The sequence below is a fragment of the Rhinolophus sinicus genome, chromosome 12, assembly GCF_057876585.1.
Source record: "Rhinolophus sinicus isolate RSI-liver-muscle chromosome 12, RSI-T2T, whole genome shotgun sequence".
In the NCBI taxonomy this organism is placed as follows: domain Eukaryota; kingdom Metazoa; phylum Chordata; class Mammalia; order Chiroptera; family Rhinolophidae; genus Rhinolophus; species Rhinolophus sinicus.
The window spans coordinates 10432730-10455107 of NC_142512.1; the positions used below are offsets into that span (position 1 = coordinate 10432730).

Genomic DNA, 22378 nt, shown 5'->3' on the forward strand with positions numbered 1-22378 from the left:
GAGTTCTTTTGCTTGCATTGTCTTGTTAGTTTTTTTTTACAAATTGAATTAATTGATAAAGCGTTAAATTTAGGTAATCAATAAACATAGCTTTAATGGGATTTATAAAACAAATTCCCACTTCTTGAAGAAAGAAATTCTGCAGCCCAGTTCTCATTTCCAAATATAAGATCTTTGTCAAACTCTGCAAACTGCATTCATTATCAAATGCAGAATCCCAGGAGCTACAGACCTCACTTCCGAAAAGCTCTTATCCTACCTTACCCAACATTAACTATCCCAGGTGCTCAGTCAGTACAGCTGGCTGTTCACAAACTTTGCTGCGCATTAGAATCACCTGGGGAGATTTTTAAAATCCTGATGCCCAGCTATCACCCCATAGCAATTAAATCAGAATATCTATGGATAGGAGGCAGAAAACAGTATTTTTATAGATCCCTAGGTGACTCTGGCAAAGTTTGGGAACTGGCACCTTTGTGCACTGCCCTCTTCATGCTAATGCCATGCCCACGTGGGAAAATAGTTTAGTAAATAGTCAACTGGCTCCAAGAGGAAAACTCATATGCTATTCAAAATCGAAACTTTTAGCCATTATTTAATAGATAGAGTAATTGGGTGGAAAAAATGATTCATGGACAAAAGTGCTCACTCATTACAGATTTTCATTAAATGAAAACATCATTCCCAAAATTCCAACCTGGAGATCAATATATTAATTTCTAACCATGCTTTGTAAAAACAAAAAAAAAGCAAATCCAATGAAAAAAAAATGTAAAATCAATCCTCTCTCTCTCTCTCTCTCTCTCTCTCTCTCTCTCTCTCTCTCTCTCGCGCGCGCGCGCGCACGCGCGCACCCCCCATGTGTAGGAATGAAGTATATTAAACTACAGAGCACAACATACATAAAGAAAAACATTCCACTGAATAGTATCTACATTTTTCAATTTCACATTAAATGATGGGAATCTCTTTTAAAATCTGATGTGGTCACACAAGCAAGAACAATTTACATGCTTGGTTATTTACTTTTCTTCCTCCAAAATTTATGAATGTTTCTCAGATTTTTTGTTTTTTGTAGTTACTTTTAAAACAGCTACAAATTCTAAATATTTCAAAATATTTAGAACTTTAAAACTGTCCCACCAGAATAACCACATATACTAGTATTAATAATAACCAAGATTTGGTCAAAAGGTACAAACTTCCCAGTTATAAAATAAGTCCTGGGGATATAATGTACAGCATAGTGACGATAGTTAATAACACTGTATTGTATATTTGAAAGTTGCTAAGAGAGTAGAACTTAAAAGTTCTCATCACACACACACAAATTTGTAACTATATGTGGTGATGGATGTTATAACTAGACTTATTGTGATCATGTCACAATATACACAAATATTCGATCATATGTCATACACATGAAACAAATATAATGCTGCATGCCAATTATACCACAATAAAAATAAATAAAACCTCTTCCCAGTAAAAATAATGATAATAATACTAATAAACAACCAAGATTCACGGTTATAGCTCAAAGATTAATATGCCTTGTCTAAATAACTTAGTGAACTAGCATTCCAAATGCGATTCTCAAATCATAACATTAATAAGTCATAATATAAGCTTTCATTCATACAAGTTCATTCAGTTTACAAATACTTTCACCAATATTATTTATACTGTAGCATCTAAAGTCACAAGAAACCCAGAAATCAGAGGCATAAGTGGCCAGTCAGGTGAAGCCTGAACAGACTTTTTAAGATGGAAATCAGGTCTAGGCAAGTACATAGAGCCTAGTAACTAATTTTCTCAGTAATCTTTTACATGAAGTAAACAAATTAAGCCAGAAAATACTCTAACATAAAGAAGTTATACTATAATGACTATTGTTCTATGATCATTGGCAAGTAAACACCATCTCTACAGCGTGGTAAAATATACAGTTCCAGACTACTGCTGAGGATAGCTGAAAAAAGGCAATTAAATTTACATGTAAATTAGAAGCAAAAGATGAACAGGAGTTCCATTTTCTCAATTTAGACAGGAAAAGAGTTATGAAAACCACGGAAAAGCATGCTATGGATTGTCACCAAGGCATGCTCATAGAGTCTTCATATTGGGCTGTCAATCTTCTCAGTGAAACTGAATCAATTTCGCAGCTATTGTTTTCAGAGTTAGTCCAACCATGCTGGCTTCCAAAGGACTGTACAGACACAGCACTTGAGTGTCTAGATCTGGAAGGCAGACCTGAACCTTTACCACTAAACTCAAGCAGTCAATTACTGAGGCAACTGTACCAAGTGGTCAAATAAATCCTTGTTGTAGTTTTTCATCTTAAAGCAGATTTGTTAAACAAGATTTAAGTGTTATTTCTACTAGACAGTACCAGAAATTCTTAATCATTTCATTATTAATTTCTTACCTGAAAAGTTCAACTCGACTCCACAAACCTGTAAGTTATCTCCCAATGCTTCTGCCCTATCAGTAAATAAGTTCTGCCTATGAACATATATTTACTCTTACATTCCTTCTAAAATGTATGTTAAGTACTCTACATGGGCAATTCTTAACCAAGACATCCCACCATTCACTTTGTTGGGTCCACTCAAGAAACAAAGGACTGAGGTTCCTAGTTTCAAATTAACCCAAGTCCGAGACAGGCATATAATCCTGACCCTCTATCAAACCCTCTGCATAAAAAAAAAGTCCAGTAGAAAAAAAGTCCACAGAAAAATGAGTAACAGCCTCCTCTGGATTTAGAGATCTTTAATATGAAAACAAGTTGCAGTACTTTTTGTTGTAATGGGACTTGTAATTAGACTATCAAATAATACACACTACACTTACATCTTTTAAGGCCTACAGATCACAAATCCAAATTAAATAGTATATCTCTTGAATACAGTATTTCAAACAGTATGCATTTTTGGATAGATATTAACATCAGGGAAGCTGTTTAAATATAGACTGATGTTACCATTCAAGTATTTTCTTCTATAAAAAGATAAGTAGAATTTTAGTGACAAAAATGAACTTTGGTGAATTAGACATCAACACAAAGGATTAAAATCTGAAAAAAAGTCAACCAACCTTATTAACTGATTTGAATCAAATCTGAAAAATCCATTCATGGACATATTTACCACCAGATTCACAGATTAATACTATAAATAGACTGCGTGGATGTCCTATGTGGCTACTATTTTCATGTTCCTTTTCAAAAGACTATACTTCCTAGATTTAAAAGGGATGCCATATGAATGACTGGAAAATATCAAAGATTTTAGGGGTTACATCTCCCAGTTGTTTAAGGGAACTCTCACTCCACGCACGCCTCACCTTTCCATGCAGAGGAATATGTTCTCTCACCTGAGCCCTGACTGACTAGTCAGTGAACATGGGAGAAGAAGGTGAACACATCAGTTCAATTCTCTCCTTGAAAGCTAGCCTGCCTCTAGAGAGGGATGCTATGGCTGTCCCTCAGAGGGGCTACCACTCCTGGGTGGGTAAGTAATTATTTGAGGGCAGGGCGAGTTAGCAAACTATCCTGGCCTCAAATGTGGAGCTACACTTCCAAAGTGATCAAGAATAGAATGAACCTTATAATCTCTATCTGTTCGGCTCCTGCATCTCTCTCAGTTGGTTCCAAACACTAATGGAAAAGAGGCTTTTTCATTTTGTACTAGACTTTCATATAACCAAGACCCATAAATTGTTAAAAGTGTTAACAAGTACTGGATAGTAATAAGCTAAAATGCAATTATGCAATTCCTAGGGTTCAGAGAGAATAAAACAATTTCAATGTGACCTAAGATCTTTCAGGCTCCAAGAGTTTCAGAATTATGTAATAGAACCTGTAACCTAAAACTAATTCCCATTATTCCCCTTGTAGAAGTGCATAGAAGTACATAAGGAAATATTTTTGGTGAAACTGACTTATACCTGTAGCTTTCAAGTGCTACTTTATTCCACTTTTGGAAGAAGTTCACCAAGAGTCTCAAGGGCAACAAGGGATCATGTACAGCCTGTAAATTGGAACATCTGTCCTCAGACAACTTCTATCCTAAACTACGTAGGAGGCCTACAGGGGGAAAGATGTGAATAGCAGAAAACACACTCGTTGAGAAGATTGGAGTAAAGGAAAACCAGCAGCAACGTCAAGTTGTATTTACTTGCTGATAAATATTTACGTACAGTTTGTTCTTTTTTTTCTTGAGAAAAGACGGTTCCCCGACTGCTCTTTGGGATATCACTTTCTTGAGAATAGGGACTGTAGTTTATCAGAAATAGTAATTTCTAAATATCCCTCATCTTTCTTTCCTAACTTCCTATGCACAATTTTATAGAGATTATCCTTAGCTGCCGTCAGTGAACACTTCAGGGTTCCAGCTCCCAGCCCCTGGTTATCAGCCAGGGAAACACTGCCAAGAGCCCCTGTGGCCATTACTACCAGCTGCCACCCGATACCATTCTCTTCTTCTTAATGGAATCTTTTTTATTTGACGCAGCAATACACCCAGCTAAAAGGCTACCCTTCCCAATTTCTATGGACTGAACTGTGCCCCCCCCAAAAAAATTCACATCAAAGCCCTAATCCCCAATGTGACTATTCTGCAGACAGGGCCTAAAGGAGGTAATTAAGGTTAAACGAGGTCATAAGGGTGGAGTCCTGATCTTATACGAGTGTTACTGAGAGTTGCTCAGACAGGAGAGTCTCTCCCCCACCCTCACCTGCACAAAGAAGAGGTCACGTGAGCACACCGCAAGATGGCGTCACCTACAAACCACGAGAAGAAACCTCAGCATGAAACCTACCCTGTCAGCACCGTGATCTTTTCAGTCTCCAAAACTGTGAGAAATATATTTCTGTTGTTCACACCACCCAGTCTGTGGTATTTTGTGATGGCGGCCCCAGCAGACTACAAGGCCACCCGTCCTTGCAGTTGGAGGCAGCGATGGGAATGTAGTACTTAAACGGAGCTGACTCCGCTGGAAGGAAAGTTTCTTACTTTCTCCCCCCCTTTCTCCTTCTTCTTGCCTGATGACCCTCAAGGCCCTTGAAAATGGGAACCATTTACTGAGAATGAAGGAGCAGAAAATTAATGCGCTCTGGACTCTGATGCATCAAGCCATTACCCCAACCCTCAGCCCGCTATCTCGACTGCATCTCCAGAGAAGTAAACTGTCTTGTTTTAGCCATTATTTGTTTTTGTCACTGTTGTTTATATGCAAACAAACAAACTTATTTTTAGTTAACACAGCCCCTAACAGTATTTTATTTCCCAGGGATGCTCATAAGAGAAGGTACTAGCCCACACCAAGCACTGACAGTGATGGGAGGGCCGCGGAGGGCAGGAACAGGCGGCAGTTTGGTCGTCACGGTGACTGGAAAGGGCTAGGAGCATTTAGTGGCTGAGGGATAATGGTGCTAAATGTCTTGAAATCCACAGACCAGTTCCAGACAACAGGCCAAATCCACTTCCTTGAATAAAATCCTTAACTCTGGTGTCCGATTTCTTAGAGCCTATCTAAACCCCATACCTAATAATTACTGGTTCCCAGTAGCAGTTCCATACTCTAGGGAACAGAGAAAGGAAGAGAGGGAGAGAGGAAGAAGAAGAGGAGGAAGGGAAAAGAGGGAGGGGAGAGGGAGAGGAAGAAAAACTGACACAGATGCCATGGGCATCCCCAAAAAGTTAAATGTGTTCATAAATGCAACTTTTGTAAAACATGCAAGATTATGGGTAGAATACTTAATATAAAGCATGAATCCATACAATACAGGCCTCATTAAAACATACTTCAATGTACAGAAATAATTTTCTGAAATCAGGGCATTATCTTGTCAAATTAAATCTGAAAACTGTAGTTTTGATCTAACATTGTGCACTTAAGTCCTTTCTGAGTACTTTCTCCGATAACTGTTCTGGATAGAAATGACCAATTTGTCCATTTACTATTTAATATTGAGTCATTGCTAGAGTACGCTGTCATCCTTTCAGTAACCCAGACTAATCTATACATTTCTGAAATCCTACAGATTCCAAAATAACCAAAGAATTGTGACATAATGTTCCAGAATGTTAATCAGACTGGGCAGAGAAAAGCTTTCTTTCTTTCTAATGTGTCTAATAACACTGTCTGGGCTTTGGGTGGGTGGACTTGTTTTTCTGAAGAAACATAGTGATACAGCCAAGGTTACCTGTGACAGCTCGAGCCCCATCTTCCACGCCCACCCCTACACACCACTAAATTCAGTGTTTTGCAAATTCAGCAGCAGCGCAAGTACTTGAACCTCTTTATCCAATCAGATTACCAAATTCTAAATCCCTCTTAAAGCTGCACAGGTAAACAACAAATTAAAAAAAAAATCAATCATAATCCAGGGAAAACACTACTGACAACTGAGTATATCCTTTGTATCCTTCTGTACTGTGTACAGGTTACAAAGCGACCTACCCCGCCTATTACGTACAGACCTCACTTAATACATTTTGAGCTCAGTGGTTACTGTAATAGGGAGTCTGCACTGACTCAGCAACACCAGCAGCAAAGAGCCCACTGTGTCCCATCAATAGCACCCTTTTCCTTCCTGCCAACCCGAAAGGTGACTGGCGTTAGGCCACTGTTAGACAAGTTGCATTTTGACTTATGACTCTCAGATATTTGGTAAAAAATGTTTTTTTTTTGCTTTGTTTGATTTTGTTTTGCTTACTGCCTGAGATAAGACCCCTGAGTCCTTCTTGCCCAGGTTTTGGTTTGTTGTTACCGCTACTGCTAAAAAGTTCTTCGTCTACTGACATATGTATTAACCCTCTATCCTGAACTGCATGTATTTCTCCAAGGTGTTGTTTACCTTCCCATTATATATGAAGGCAGCAGAATATCATCAGGTAAGAGACAGCTGCACAAGGGGACAACCCCATAGATATGCAGGGGTCCCTCCTGAATCAGCACACACTTCTCAGGAACGTACACAAGCCTGAGGGATGAGCCACCCAAAAGGTTTAGAGGGAACAACTCCGAGGCTCAAACAAGTCCTGACCTTGGCCACTAGCGTGGAAAACTCCACAGTTCATGGGGAATAACTCAGAAGAACCTGGTACCACCTACCAAAGCTAAAAAGCAAGACCTGAAAGCATCAAACTCTTTCCAAGTAACTTAACCAAAGAACAAAGCTCAAACATATTTGTTAGAGTTGAAAAAGATCCAGCACCCAATATCTGGCATGCAATGTAAAATCACCAAGTATGCAAAGCAAGATAACATGACCCAGAATGAAGAGGAAAATCCATCAATTCAAACTGACCCAGAAATGACTGAGATGCTAGAATTAGCAGACAAGGAAAATGAAATGGTGTTTATTACTGTTTTCCGTATGTTCAAGAAACTAAAGGATGAAGAGAATATGTTATTACGTAAACATGGAATTTATTTTTTTTAAAAAGAACCAAATCAAATGTCTAGATATAAAAACTACAATGGGGCAGGAGGAAACTTTTTTGGAGGATGATGGATATATTCATTACCTTGCCTGTAGTGATGGTTTCATGGGTGTAGACATGTCAAAACTTACCAAATTGTACACTTGAAATACGTGCAGTTTATTATAGTCAATTATACCTCAATAAAGTTGTTGAGAGAGAACAAGGTCCCTGGCCCCGCTCTTCCTGTGTGAAAGGGATCTGCATGTCTATAATTCAAAACATGTCTATAGTTGGAGACATCCAGGGCTCCAGGGATAACCAATTACAGCACTCCCTGCTCCAGCGGCAAATGTCCCATCTTCTCCCTGTTCTCTAATACTGCACTCTCAACTGACAGTAGCAAATACAAAACACAATTCTCAGTTTATATTGCTATTACAATCCTTCTGTATGCTCACCCACAACACTACTCAGCACGACCATACTTCCCAGGTAGAATGTCTGCATCCATTTCTCCTCCCTCTTCCCATCCCTCCCACAGCTGTTTTCTGGGAGGCCATGCAAGGGGATGAAGATGCTGTCTGAGACTAGCGGCTCAGAAGGGACCATCTTTCCTCAGGCATCCCTGCAGGAACGCTGTAAGAGAAACCCTGAGTAACGTTCTTTCTTTTTTCTGGCTGTTATATTTGAGGTCCTATAGAGTTTAACATTAAGTTGTCTTACGTTTCTGTGTTTCATATTATCATCTTTGTTTCTTAATAAAATTTTAACAGGACGCTGCTACTCAGATTTTGTTCTCCAAATCTGAAATTGCTTTCACACAGTCAGAATTTTACTTCTTGACGCAAATAAGAACCAAGAGTCTTAACCACATTTCATTCATAATGTGTAGCTGATTTTATACTATTACTGTATGAATTGTCTTTTAAACACACCACTATGAAACAACTACAGACTCAAGCTTACTTTTATTATTTCTGGGATACATTTGTCCAAATAAGTCAATGAGAAAAAAAGATTATATTGAAATGTTTTATTAACGGACACATTTAGGAACACATGTTCTTGATATATAATATACACACTTGTAATCTAGGGTATTTTTTTAACCCTTACGGTGCTTAAATTTTAGTTTGTATGGACTATAACCAATCAGCTTAATTTAATTCCAATCTGTGCTTTAAACTTTATCTCATTCTATTGCCTTATGTTTACTCTAAATGCCTGCCAATAGAAAAAATAAAAAGTTAGTCTAACGGTAGCTGAATTTGAATCTGTGAAGCTGTTTAAGGCTTAAGCATACAATTCAACACGGGTGGCACTTAATGCATAAAATACTTTGTTAAAGGAAGAAAACTTTCAATCCCAGGCTTCCTAACATCTCAGTTTGGTATTCAGGTACACATCCCACAGACTAACAAATTTGAATAGAAAGGAAACACAGACTTCATCCAGTCTTGTCCTTCCAGAAAACTCTGCCTAAAAGTCCTAGATTGGGTTGTGTTCCTCCTCTGTACCCATGAAAGTTGAAATCAAGAAACACAAGTCCTTAGGAAATTCTGATTGACCGTCCCAGTAACATTTTGTAAAATTACATTAGGTTGGGTATTGCTTATACCATAGTCTGAACCCACATCTAACTATTTCTGCTTAATTCTTCTGATGATTGTCTCCATAAAGTCCAGAGGTTTCATTTTAAGGGGCACAGGTGGGGATCTAGGCATTAGGCCAGGGCCCCTCAAACTACAGGACAGAGGAGGGATTTCGCTGCAGCTCCAGCATCCACACAGGAATCCTATCTACTATGTGCCTCTTCACTCTGGGCACGTCTCACTTCTTCAACATTCCCAGATATACCCAAATAATGCCAAATGAAACTTCCAAGGAATGCAAGGATAGGCATGTCCTACCGTGACTACAGCTTACAAATGCGCTCAGATGGTAAGAGCAACACAGCACAGACCTTTCCTGCCTAGGCCGGTAACAGTCTGTACTCTCATAACGACAAAAAGGTTCTCCAACCAGAGTCAAGCCTCAAACTCACAGCTCTATGCACTGCTGTATACATTCTACATTATACACACACACACACACACACACACACAATTTCCCGTTGTCATAATCTAGTCTAATCCCCCAGAACTCCAATTCTTATTTTGGTGCCAACTATCTTTCATTAAAATTCCAAAGTTACTTTGTTGTGTTGGGGGAGTGGGAGTTGAGATACTGGTGGAGGTAAGAAGCTCTTCATTAGTTTCCTGTGAATATTCTAGTACTTTTTCTCCTTTGAATATTCTATTAGGTTGGTGCAAAAGTAATTGCGGATTTTGCAATTGTTTTTAACCTTTTAAATCGCATTTACTTTTGCGCCAACCTACTAGGACTACCCCTACCCTTGCTGCTCAGATTTGCGTCGCAGAGGTGGTCTTCTATATGCTTAACTATGCCGTGTCATCCTGTCCTCGAAAAGTGAATTTAATGTGCTCCCTAGCTGGTCAACAGCTTACTGCAGAGAGTATATTCTTCATGGATTTCCAAAGGAAACTTGCCAGAAGCTAGCTATTCTTAACACAGAATGTGGTCTAAGAAGCCAAAACCCAATTTTCCATAACATATGCAGTAGGCTATATCGTGCCTCTCCCACCCCCAACAAAAGATAGGTCATCTGAACCCCAGAAGGTGACCAGATCTCTACAGATTAAATAACATAAGGGTCTCAGAAAACATCATCGTGGATTAGGGTGGATACAATGACAAGTGTCCTTATAAGAGACAGAAAAGGAGAGTATATACACACACAGAGACACAGGGAAGGAAGCCAAAAGAGGTTAGAGACAGGACTTGGAGTGACGTTACCCCAACTCAAGGAACGCCAGGAACTACCAGAGCTGAAAGTGAGGAAGTGTCCTTCCTTTGAACCTTCAGAAGAAGCATGGCCTGCCAACACCTTGCTTTTGGATTTCTGGCCTCCAGAACTGCTAGAGAATAAATTTCTGTTGTTTAAGCCACCAAGTCTCTGGTAATTTGTTACAGCAGCCCTAGGAATCCAATATACCATCTAAACCACAAGTCACCAAACTTTTTCTGTAAACGGACAGACAATAAATATTTTAGGCTGTGCCAGCCAGTCAGTCTTTGTCCTAACTATGTAACCAAATGGCTGTGACTATGTTCCAATAAAACTTTATTTACAAAAACTAGCAGCAGGCAACATCTGGCTCACGAGCTATAGTTTGCTGACCATATGATCTAAATAATATCTAGTCATCTAAGTCATATCTATTAATTTTTCATACCCTTTCTCTTTCAAATTTACAATTAATCTCTGCAAGATAAACTCCATTTACCCAAATCTTATAGTTTTATTTCCAGAATTTAATCTTGAGATACATTTTAATATTTTTCTTAAAAATCCCCCACAAATCAACAGAGAGTGGGATTAAGGGTCTGATAACCCTTCCCTGATTCTCTTAGGGAAACAGGTACAGATAAGGCAGCAACAAAATTCCTTAACATCTGTCATACGTATGTATCTTTCAGCAGGTAAGAGCTAATTACCTTTAACAGATTTCTTCCTGAACATGAGAACTTGATTCCTCAAACTTGCCAAACAAAGCCTACTGATTTCCTTTTGATAAATAAATATCTTCTTGTATCTAGAACCACCATCAGTAAGAACCTTTTCTTACCTAATTAATTTGAAGTGTTTTCTCGTCTAATTATCACATTCTCCTACTTCATGTAACTTGATCTTGCTTTCCTCCGTTATCACACGTCTTTCTTCCCAAATTATTCTTCCTTCTTTTCCCCCTAAGCATCCTTGATTTTATCAAGCCAGCATATACTAAAATGCCGAAAGCTGTTTTACTCTCTCCTCAGCATATACATAGAGCAATCCTCCTTAGACAGGAAAATAAACATAACACATACCCTGCACACACTGCAACTGTTCTTCTGTGTCCATACTGTTAGGATCTCAGATGAATACTGCTTTATGCATCCTTCTGCAATGCAGCTCTGTTAATTCCGGAAATTTCCACAGTAAATTCAGTCTGCCAGTTGCCATGGAAACTGCCTGCTTCCTGGCACTATTTAAAAAATAAGTATCTTTGCTAAGATCTAAGACGAGGCAAAAGGGATAAAAAACTGAAAAAAGGAAGATGTCTAGAAGAATTGCTCAAACACTCCAAATATAAATTTTCCAATTCTGATGTCCATATTCAGTTAACAGAAGGTATTAATTATACAAATCTGCAGTATTTTGAAGCTGTGTTGATTTAGGAAGTAGAAAGCAAATTTTTATCACTAAGGAAAAGAGTAGTATCAGAAAGAGTAAGATAAATGTTCATGTTTGCATCTTGCTGGTAAAGATGGCATATTCCCTTAGAGCTGATGGTGTCAGCTATACTCCGAGCTTACCATTAGAATCGTTTTCTGGGCTGTGTTTCTTATAGAAAAAAGTTAGGAAAGCCACCCTAAACCAACAGGTTACCCATTTCCTTAAGACCCTTTCCCTGTTTAGGCCCCGATCTTCACTGGTATATAAGAAATCAGAATAGTATACGTATAAGAAATCAGAATACTTTCTGATTTCTCCCAAGTATATAAGAAATCAGAACAGTTAAAAGTGTATCTCAGAGTTGTCACCACTAAGCAGCCTTACTAGTACTCAGAACATTAGACGTAGCTGACCATGATCCTCCCCCACCCTCCCTTTGAAACAATGCTTGCTTTCTATGACATCGCACCCTACTTACTGATTTGCTTCCTACCTCTCATGTCTTTCCTGTCTTTGCCTCTTGCTCCTATTCCACCCAACCTCTAAATGTTAGATTTCCTCGGAGCTCAGCCCTGGACCCAATTCTCTCATCACGATACACTCTCTTCCTAGACAGTATTCTCGTCTACACGCTGAGAACACTCAACCTTGCATCTTCAATCTACATCTTCTGCTCTCGGTAGCTGAACTCTCACTCTTCTATACTCCCTCATCCAGATGCTCCAGACCCAGTGGTCCCCACCCAAGCAATGACCACTGAACCCATCATCCAACCTACAATTCTTCAAGACACTCTGAACATCTTCCCCTCTTTACTGCCCACATTGAAATCAGTACCAACCTTTGTTAATGCTACCTTCAAATTGTCTTGGTAATCTGTCCATTCCCCTCTACCTTCACTGTCATCCACCTAATCAGCATTCATCGTCTCCCATCCTGTGTCAGCTATACTACCACAGCCTTACCAGATCTCCCTAATTCCATTCTGGCCTCCCTCCAATACATATCCCACGCAGCACCCAGAACAACCACTTCAGAATATAAATCAAATCATGTCACTCGCCTGCATATAACCCTTCCAGACCTTTCCACAGCACTTTAGATGTCATCCCAAACCTTTACCTACAGGCCTTACGTTATCTGGCCCATGACTACCTCTTCACCCTTATTTTAAAACCACTTTTCCTTCTCATGCAATCATTCTCTAACCAAAATGGCATTCGTTCAATTCCATAAAAAGCTGCATCTCTCCCACCTTGGTGCCTTGCAACTTCAAATGCATACTATTCCCTCCATTTTCAATGCTCTTATCAGTCTCTTCCCCAAATGTACTAAAACCTACACAGGCGTACAAGCCTTCAATGACACCTTCTTTACCACCTCCACTCTAAACCAGGCTCCTCTTTTATGCTCTCACAGCATCTGGGTCTTTTCCTTCAACAGTATGTGTACTATTTATAATTACATACACACATAATTTTAGAAATGTATATATTGCTGAATGTCTGTGTCTACCTCTAAACCTTCATCTTCATGAAGTGGCAATCACATCTCTTTTTTTTTCATCATGAGATGCCGTGTGCCCACCACAGTACCTAGTAGGTGGTAGGTACTGAACAAACACTTGATGAATGCATAATAGAATTTGCACTGAGCTGCTTTGGTTTCTGACACCTATCAGCTGCTCAGAAAGCGTTAACGCACTCTCTGGACTCTATGAGACATCCTTATATCCATTCTCCAAACTCCCCCACACCTTTTTGGGCATCCATTCAAATTCCAAGATAAAGAGGAACACAACTCTTATACTATCTGACTTTGGCAGCTCCTCGGGAGAGAGGCAATAGTTACCACCTGTGTGGAACCTGCAATGCTCACTGTACCAGTGGTCATCAACCGTGGACAATTTTGTACCTCAAGGGTCATTTGACAACGTCTGAAGACAATTTTGGTTATTACAACTGGGGGAAGAGGGGCTACTAGCATCTACTGGGTAGAGTACAGAGATGCTGCTAAATATCCTCAAATGCACAGGCAGCCCCTATAACAAAGAATTAGCCAGCCTAAAATGTCAGTACTGCCAAGGGTGAGAAGACAAAGCTACTTCCAGGCTCCTAAGACAGGAGAAGGGTCAAAAACTGCCACGCTATGAAGGATTAAACATTTTTTAATTAAAAAAATACATTTCACCAGAACAAAGTTGTTCTTTAAAACATTGTTTTTAATTTAAGATTGAAAATGATCTAATTGCTATCAGTAAGCAACTAGGTAAACATACAATACACCTATAGAAAGATATATTTGATTGAAAAAGAATAGGTATATGCTAATTTAGAAATATCTTCAAGATGTACTAAGTGGGGGGGAAATCAAGCTACAAAGCAGTGTACAATAAAACTGCTTTTTTAAATAAATATTTTCAAAGATTCACATAAATTATTATATATTTTAATATTTGAACAAGTTTTTTCTGCAAGGACATATTACACTTACAGGGTTTTATCTTCAGAAAGAAATATTAAGTGCATGAAGCTTACTTTTTATTTTATAACTTTCTGTATCAGTTGAATTCTCTTACCAGAAGCATGTATTACTCATTTTTTTAAAGGGTAATATAAACTATCTGGATGGCAAGATTATGGGCCATTTTGAGAGGGGGAATGGAGGGGGATGGAGAGAGGGAGGGATGCAGGGAGGTGGACACGGAGACTAGTGAATGTCCTTTTTAAATAAAAGATAGTAAAAACAACATGTACCCACACTTTTTATGGGGGACTCCAACTACTTAGTGGTAGGTACACCATACCTGATGTGACTTGACATATGTTCTAGATTAATCCTCAAAAGATACTTGATGAATTTGTTTAAGAATTTTTGTTTGAAACATCATGACAAGGGAAACCAAGTAGGCAAAAATAAAATGTCCCAACATTGTTCTACAAGCATTAATGTTAAATTCAATAAAAACACAGTATTCATACACTTGTCAAGTGATTGTTGAAACACATAGGTGCTTTAGTATTTTCATATCGTGAAATGCATAAACCATAACTATAAAGTTGGATAACAAATGCATACACCCTTATATTTCATAACTCTAACAGGATACAGAACATGCCGTCACCCTGGAAAGTCCTCTTTTGCCATTCTTAGTCCCCTCCAGAGACAAAAAATTTTGATTTTGATCACAATAGATTGGTTTTGCATACTTTAGAATTTCACTGATAGAATCAAGCAATGTGTCTCCTGTGTCCGGCTTCTGCTCAGCATGTTTGAGGCTTCATCAATGTGATTGCAGGCATCGGTACTTTGTTCTTTGTTATTGTTGAGGACCATTTCATTGAATAATATGGCATCAGCCATCTGTATCTGCGGGTTCCTCATCCACAGATTCAACCAACCAAATATCGAAAACATTTGGGAAAAAAAAGCTATGCTGTTGCTGACGTGTACTACGTACTAAGGCCTACGATAGTTGCGTCTGTACTGAACATGTACAGACTTTCTATTCTTGTTATTATTCCCTAAGCAATACAGCACTATTTACATAGCATTTCCATTGTATTAGGTTTTATAAGTAATCTAGAGATGGTTTAAAGTACACGGGAGGAAGTGTGTAGGTTATATGCAAACACTACACCATTTTATTTAAAGGACTTAAGCATCAGCAGATTTTAGTGTCTGCAGGGTTCCTAGAACCAATCTCCCGAGGATACTGAGGGACGACTGCACCACAGTTTGTTTATCCACTCTTCCATCACTGGACATTGGGGTTGTTTCTAGTTTGGGGTTATTACAAATAAAGTGTTTACGAACATTCATATGCAAGTCTTTGTTGTATAAAGAAAGGACATTTTCATCTTGTGTAAATTACAAGTACGTAGTAGAATTGCTGGGTTATGGGGTAGATGTATGTTTAATTTTATAAAAAACTATCAGCATTTTCTAAAATGGTTGTACCATTTTCTACTTACCCAACAATATATGAGAATTACAGTTACACCATATATTTGCCAATATACTGTGTAGTCTTCTAAATTTGATCCATTCTGGTGGGTATGTAATGGTGTGAGCTAACAGAAAACACACACACACACACACACACACTGGGATGCAAAAACAGGGGTGCCAAAAAAATGTATATTAGTGGATACTGTGGTCAAGGTTGCTCAAGCAGTAGTTCACCGTAATCAGAAGTGTCTGGAGGCTGATGGTAACCGCTTTGAGCACCTCTTGTAATAGCAGAAGGCAAATGTGACTTATATTCATCTTTTGTTATCAGTATATATTGAGTATTACAATAGTTTTTTCCTTTCTTAAAATGTGTATACATTTTTTTGGCACCCTCTGTATATTGGTCTCTGCCCCCAGCTCCTGGCACAAGGCTCCTAAACCCTTGTGATTTCCTAAGTGATAAGGGCATTAGTCACATCTCTTGTTCTAAGGAGACTCTGGGTGGCTCCTGGATGTGGGCTGGTCACTGCTAGGACTAAGCCATGATTAGAAACTTGGAATTTTCAGCCCCACCCCACATTCTCCAGAGAGGGGAGAGGGCTGACAACGGAATTAATCATTGATCATGCCTACGTGAGGAAGCCTCCATAAAATCCCAAAGGGTGTTCAGAGACCTTCCAGGCTGGTAAACACATCCACACCAGGAGGATGACGCACCCCAATTCCACAGGGACAGAAGCTCCTCTGCTCGGGACCCTCCCAGACCTTTCCTATGTATCTCTTCATCTGGCTGCTCATCTGTATCTTTTATCACATCATTTAATAAACTGGTAAACATTAAGGAAATGTTTCCCTTAAGATACACTTTTCCTTGGATACAGACACACTTTTATTAAGTAACTTTGCAAGTTACTTGTAAGGCCAGTTTTGAAAATGCAGTCTTTGTGCCATTCCCCCACCCGTCCTGCCACCTGCTTTGATAAATACACAAGCTCGTTAGAAAAATAATGCTGAAATCAACCTATTTTATGTCTCTGATATATGACCAACTCTACTTCACACCATATCCTAAGTTTAAAAAAAAAAAAAAAAAAGTGGCTATTTAAAAGTAGAACTCATACCCAGCTTGGACCAAATTCTTTCCCTAATTTTTATGTCTGTGAGCCACTCTAGGAAATTAATGGAACCTGAGGAAGGGGTAGTTGGAACCTCTGATCTATGGCCTGTCAGTCTGAGGAAAGAAACACACAGTAGGTTTCTACATGGGTAGAAAATTTGAGTTTTTTCCTTTACAAAAAATATTTGTGGTTTTCATTTGCATTTCCCTAATTACTAATATTGTTAAGCACGTTTTTCATGTACTTAATCCATTCCTATACCTCTTTTGTGAAATGTTTGTTCAAGTCTTTAATCCATATTTTTAATTGGGTTTTGTTTTGTGTTCTAGTTCACTATATATACTAAAGTTCTTTGTCATATATAAACTATGAATATTTTCTCCCAGTGTGTAGCTTGCCAGTTTACTTTCTTAAGAAACTTTTGATGAGCAGAAATTTCGAATTTTGATGAAATTCGATTTTTCATTTTTAATGGTTATTTCTATGTCCTGTCAAAAAAGAAATCTTTGCCTATGCCAGATCACAAATTGATTTGGCTATTTTAGAAGATGTATACAATGTTTGCTTTTAGGTCTATAATCCATCTCAATTTTTGCATTTGGTATGAAGTATGAAGTAGGAATCGTACTGCCCCATACTTTTATACAGTTGCTTCATCACCATAAAAAAGTCTACCCTTTTCCCCACAGAACATATAGGCACCCTGGTCAAAAATCAATGACTGTATGTGTGTTTGTCTATTGGACTTTGTATTTTATTCCATTGATCTATTAGTCTATCCTCAATGTCCTTCCACAAAGTCTTAATTATTATAGCTTTACCTTTAAAGTAAACGTTGAAATCACGTAGTTCAAGTCTTCCTTCTTTTACAGAATTGCTTGTGGCTATTCTAGGTCCTCTGAACTTCTGTATCAGTTTTAGAACCAATATGTCAATTTATATTTTTAATAGTTTGGTGGGATTTCATTGGGATTACACTGACTCAGTAGATAAATGTGGGGAGAACAGCCATCCTAATAATATTGTAGCTTTTAATCCTTAAGCAGGGCATCTTGATACATGAATTTAGGTCATTTGTTTCTCTCAGCAATATTTTGTGGTTTTCAATACAGAAGTCTTATGCATTTTTTATTGAATTTATCTGTAAGTATCTTACACTTTTTCATGCTAATATAATCATTTTGTTTTCAATTTCATTTTCTAAGTGGGTTTGTTTTTTGTGGGGTTTTTTTTGGTAGAATTTTTTAAATTGATTTTGGAATAATAATCATGTATCTTGTGACCTTGCCAAAGTCACTTAATAATTCTAGTTGTTTTGTAAAGTAATTAAGATTTTCTACATATACAATCATATCATTTGGGGGGGTGGGGGATACATGTTTTGCTTCTTTTCATTCTTTTTTCTACTTTATTGCACTGGCTAGGATCTCTGGTACAACACTGAACAGACTGATAAGCGCAGACATTCTTGTCTTGTTACCAATTATACGGACAAATCATTAAGGTTTTTATCATTAACTACGACATTAGCTGTAGGTTATTCATAGATGTCCTTCTAAAAGCTCAGGAAGTTCTTCTTTTCCTACTTTAAAGAGAATTTCTATAATGAATGGATAGTCCATGTTGTCAAATGCTTTTTCTGCATCTATTGAAATGATTACATCATTTTTCTCCCTTATTTTATTACTACAGTAAATTATACTGAAAAATATTCAAATGCCCAATTAAGATGTATGCCATTTGGTTATAATATATTACCTTTTCCATTTATTGCTGGATTCAATTTGCTAATATTTTGTTGAGGATTTTCAAGTCTGTGTTCATAAGGGATACTGGTGCGTAGCACTCTCTTTTTATAATGCCCTTGTCTAGTTTTGATATCAGGGTTATGCTTACCTCATAAAATGAGTTAGGAAATGTTCCCTATTCCTCTATTTTCTGAAAAAGTTTGTGGAAGCTTAGTCTTATTTCTTTTAATGTTTGTAAAATTTACCAGGAAAATCATCTGAGGCCCTAAGTTTCCTTTGCATGAAAGTTTTCAATTACAAATTCAATTATTTAACACATATAGGGATATTCAGATTTTCCTTTTTTTTTTCAGTTTTGATTATGTCTTTCGAGGACTCTGTCTATATCATTCAGGTTACTGAATTTCTTGGCATAAAGTTATTTATGTCCTTATTATGCTTTTAGTATTTGTGGGATCTGTATTGATATCCCCTCTTTCATTCCTGACAATGATAACTTCAGCATCCTCTTTTATTTCTCATCTACCCTGTTAGGGGTTCATCACTTTTTTAAAGAGATTTTTATAAAAATATAGCTAACATACAATATTACACTAGTTTCAGGTGGCACTACACAGAGTTATTATCACATTATTGAGAATATTCCCCTATGCTAAAGAAAGATCACCATGAGAAGTCCAGCAAAAATCTGACTGTACCACGCTATTAAAATATTATTGACTATATTCGCTGTGCTGTATATTACATCCCCAACACTTATTCGTTTTATATCTGGAACTTTGAACCTCTTATTCTTCTTTATCTTCCCCCCCTTTTAATTTTTCAACTAGAGTCAAATTCAGTATTATTTTATATTAGTTTCAGGTGTACAGCATAATAGACATTTACATAATGTAGGAAGTGATCACCATGACTAGTACCTACCTGGCACTATACATAGTTTTCACCATACTATTGATTATATTCCCTATACTTTACATCCCCATGACTACTTTGCAACAACCAATTTGTACTTCTTGATTCCTTCCACCTTTCACCTACTCCCAACACCCTCCCATCTGCCAACCATCAAAATGTTCTCTGCATCTATGAGTTTGTTTGTTTCGTTTATTTTGTTTGTTAGATTCCACTTATAAGTGAAATCATATGATATTTGTCTTTCACTGTGTGACTTAGTACACTCAACGAAATACCCTATAGGTCCATCCATGTTGTCACAGATGGCAAGATTTTGCTCTTTTTTATGGCTGAGTTATATTTCATTGTATATATGTATCACTTCTTCTTTACCCATTCATCCATTCATCCATACCAAGGTTGTCTTCATATCTTGGCTACTGTAAATAATGTTGCAATGAACACATGGATGAGCATGTGCCCTCGAAATAGCATTTTGGATTTGTTTGAATAAATACCCAGAGGTGGCATTACTGGGTCCTTCTTGGTCTCTTGTTATAGCTTTTGTTTTGAAGTCTATTTTGTCGGGTATAAGTGTTGCTAACCTAGCTTTTGTTTGTTTGTTTGTTTCTAATTTCATGAAATATATTTTTCCATCCCTTTACTTTCAGTCTATGTGTGTCTTTCCATCTAAAGTGAGTCTACAGTAAGCAGCGTACGTAAGGATCTTGTTTTCTTATCCATTCCGCTCGCCTCTTTTGATTGGAGCATTTAATACATTTACATTGAAAGTTATTGTTGATAGGTATGTAGTTATTGCCATTTTATTATTCATTTGTATACTTTTTTCCTCTTAAAGAAGTCCCTCTAAGATTCCTTGTAATACTGGTTTGGTGGTGATGAACTCCTTTAGCTTTTTCCTGTCTGGGAAGCTCTTTATATGTCCTTCAATTCTAAATGATAGCTTTGCTGGGTACAGTAATCTTGGTTGCAGGTCCTTGCTTTTCATCACATTGAATATTTTGTATCAATCCCTTCTGGCCTGCAAAGTTTCTATTGAGAAATCAGTTGATGGTCTTATGGGAGCTCCATTGTACATAACTAACTGCTTTTCTCTTGCAGCTTTTAAGATTCTCTCTTTGTCTTTAACCTCTGGCATTTCAATTATGATGTGTCTTAGTGTCGGCCTCTTTGGGTTCACCTTGTTTGGGACTCTCTGTGCTTCCTGGGCTTGTATGTCTATTTCCTTTTCCAGGTTAGGGATGTTTTCAGCCATTATTTCTTCAAATAGATTCTCAATCCCTTGCTTTCTCGCTTCTCCTTCTGGTACCACTATAATGTAAATGTTGGTATGCTTGAGGTTGTCCCAGAGGCCCCTTAAACTCCCCTCGATTTTTTAGATTCTGTTTTCTTTTTGCTCTTCTGACTGGGTGTTTTCTGCTACCTTATCTTCTAAATCGCTGATTTGATCCTCTGCTTCATCTAATCTGTTGATTCCCTGTAAATGTATTCTTAATTTCCATTACTATATTCTTTATTTCTGATTGGTACTGTTTTCTGTTTCCTATCTCCATTTTTATGTTTCCTATCTCTTTGTTGAAGTTCTCCCTGAGACCACTGAGCATCCTTATAACCAATGTTTTAAACTCTGCACCTCATAGATTACTTGTCTCCCTTTTGTTTAGTTCTTTTTCTGGAGCTTTATTTTGTTCTTTTACGTAGGACATCTTTCTTTGTCTTTCCATTTTGGCTGCCTCCTATGTATGTTTCTATGTATTGGTAGAGCTGCTATGTCTCCAGGTCTTAGTAGAGTGGCCTTATGTAGTAGGTGTGCTGTGGGGCTCAGTGGCACAATCTTCCTGGTCACTTGACCTGTGCACTCCAGGTGTGTCCCTGTGTGGGCTGTGTGCCCTCCTCTTGCAGTTGAGCCTTGGTTGCTCTTTGTATATCAATGGGAGGAACTGACCCTTGGGCTCACTGGTTGTGAGGACCGGGCAGAGCAGGGTCTTGAATCATCAGGGCGTGGAAAATGAAGGGCATTATCCAGCTGGATAGAGACTCAAGATATAGTGGCCGCCTGTGTCTGCACACAGGGAAGGGGGAGGGCTCAAAAGAGAAACAATGGCCTCTACCAGCTCCTCTGTTCAGGAGAAAGCTGGCCCTCCAGCCACCGTCCTGACGCCAGACAACTCAGTTCTGTACTGTATGTCTCTGTCACCTCTCCAGCTGCTGCCCCAGTGCTGGAGCTGAGAGCCAGTGATTCCATTGGTGGTAAGTCCATGCAACCCCTTTAAGAGAAGCACCTGGGACTCCAGCTGCCCTCCATCTCACTCAGTCACCATCTTTGCTGGTTTTCACAGCCAGAAATAATGGGTCTTCTCTCCCTGGCACTGGAACCCTGGGGTGGGAAGGGGCTGAGACTCCTCACTCCTCTGGGCGGACCTCTGCAGCCAAAATATCTCTCCTAATTTTTTAATGACCACACATGGGTGTGGGACCAGCCCATTCCACATCTCTGCCCCTCCTACCAGTCTCAAGGTGGCTTCTTCTGTGAGTCCTTAGTTGTAGGGCTTTGGTTCCACAAGATTTCAGGTGATTCTCAATGACGGTTGTTTTGTAGTTTAGTTGTAATTTTGATGTGGTTGTGAGAGAAGGTAAGCAAACCATTTACCTACTGTGCCATGTTGACTAGAAATCCAGGGACTCATCACTTTTATTGATCTTTCCAAGAACACCTTTTGAACTTATTGATTTTTCTCTACTATTTGTCCATGTTCTATTTCATTGATTTCTGTTCTTATCTTTATTATTTCCTTTTTTCTACTTACTTTGGATTTCATTTGCTGTTCTTTTCCTACCTCCTTAATGTTATGCATTACTCTTTTTTCCCCCCATTACTCTTTGTAGTGATTGTGTGTTTATGACTTGCCTAGGATTTAAATATTTGGA

General features: G+C 38.3%; 1 protein-coding gene across 5 annotated transcripts in view; it reads right to left on the reverse strand.

The window, feature by feature from the left end:
- The window catches only part of MAP2K4 (mitogen-activated protein kinase kinase 4), a 115777-nt gene that overhangs the window by 49180 nt on the left and 44219 nt on the right, over positions 1 to 22378 (reverse strand). The window lies entirely within an intron of this gene.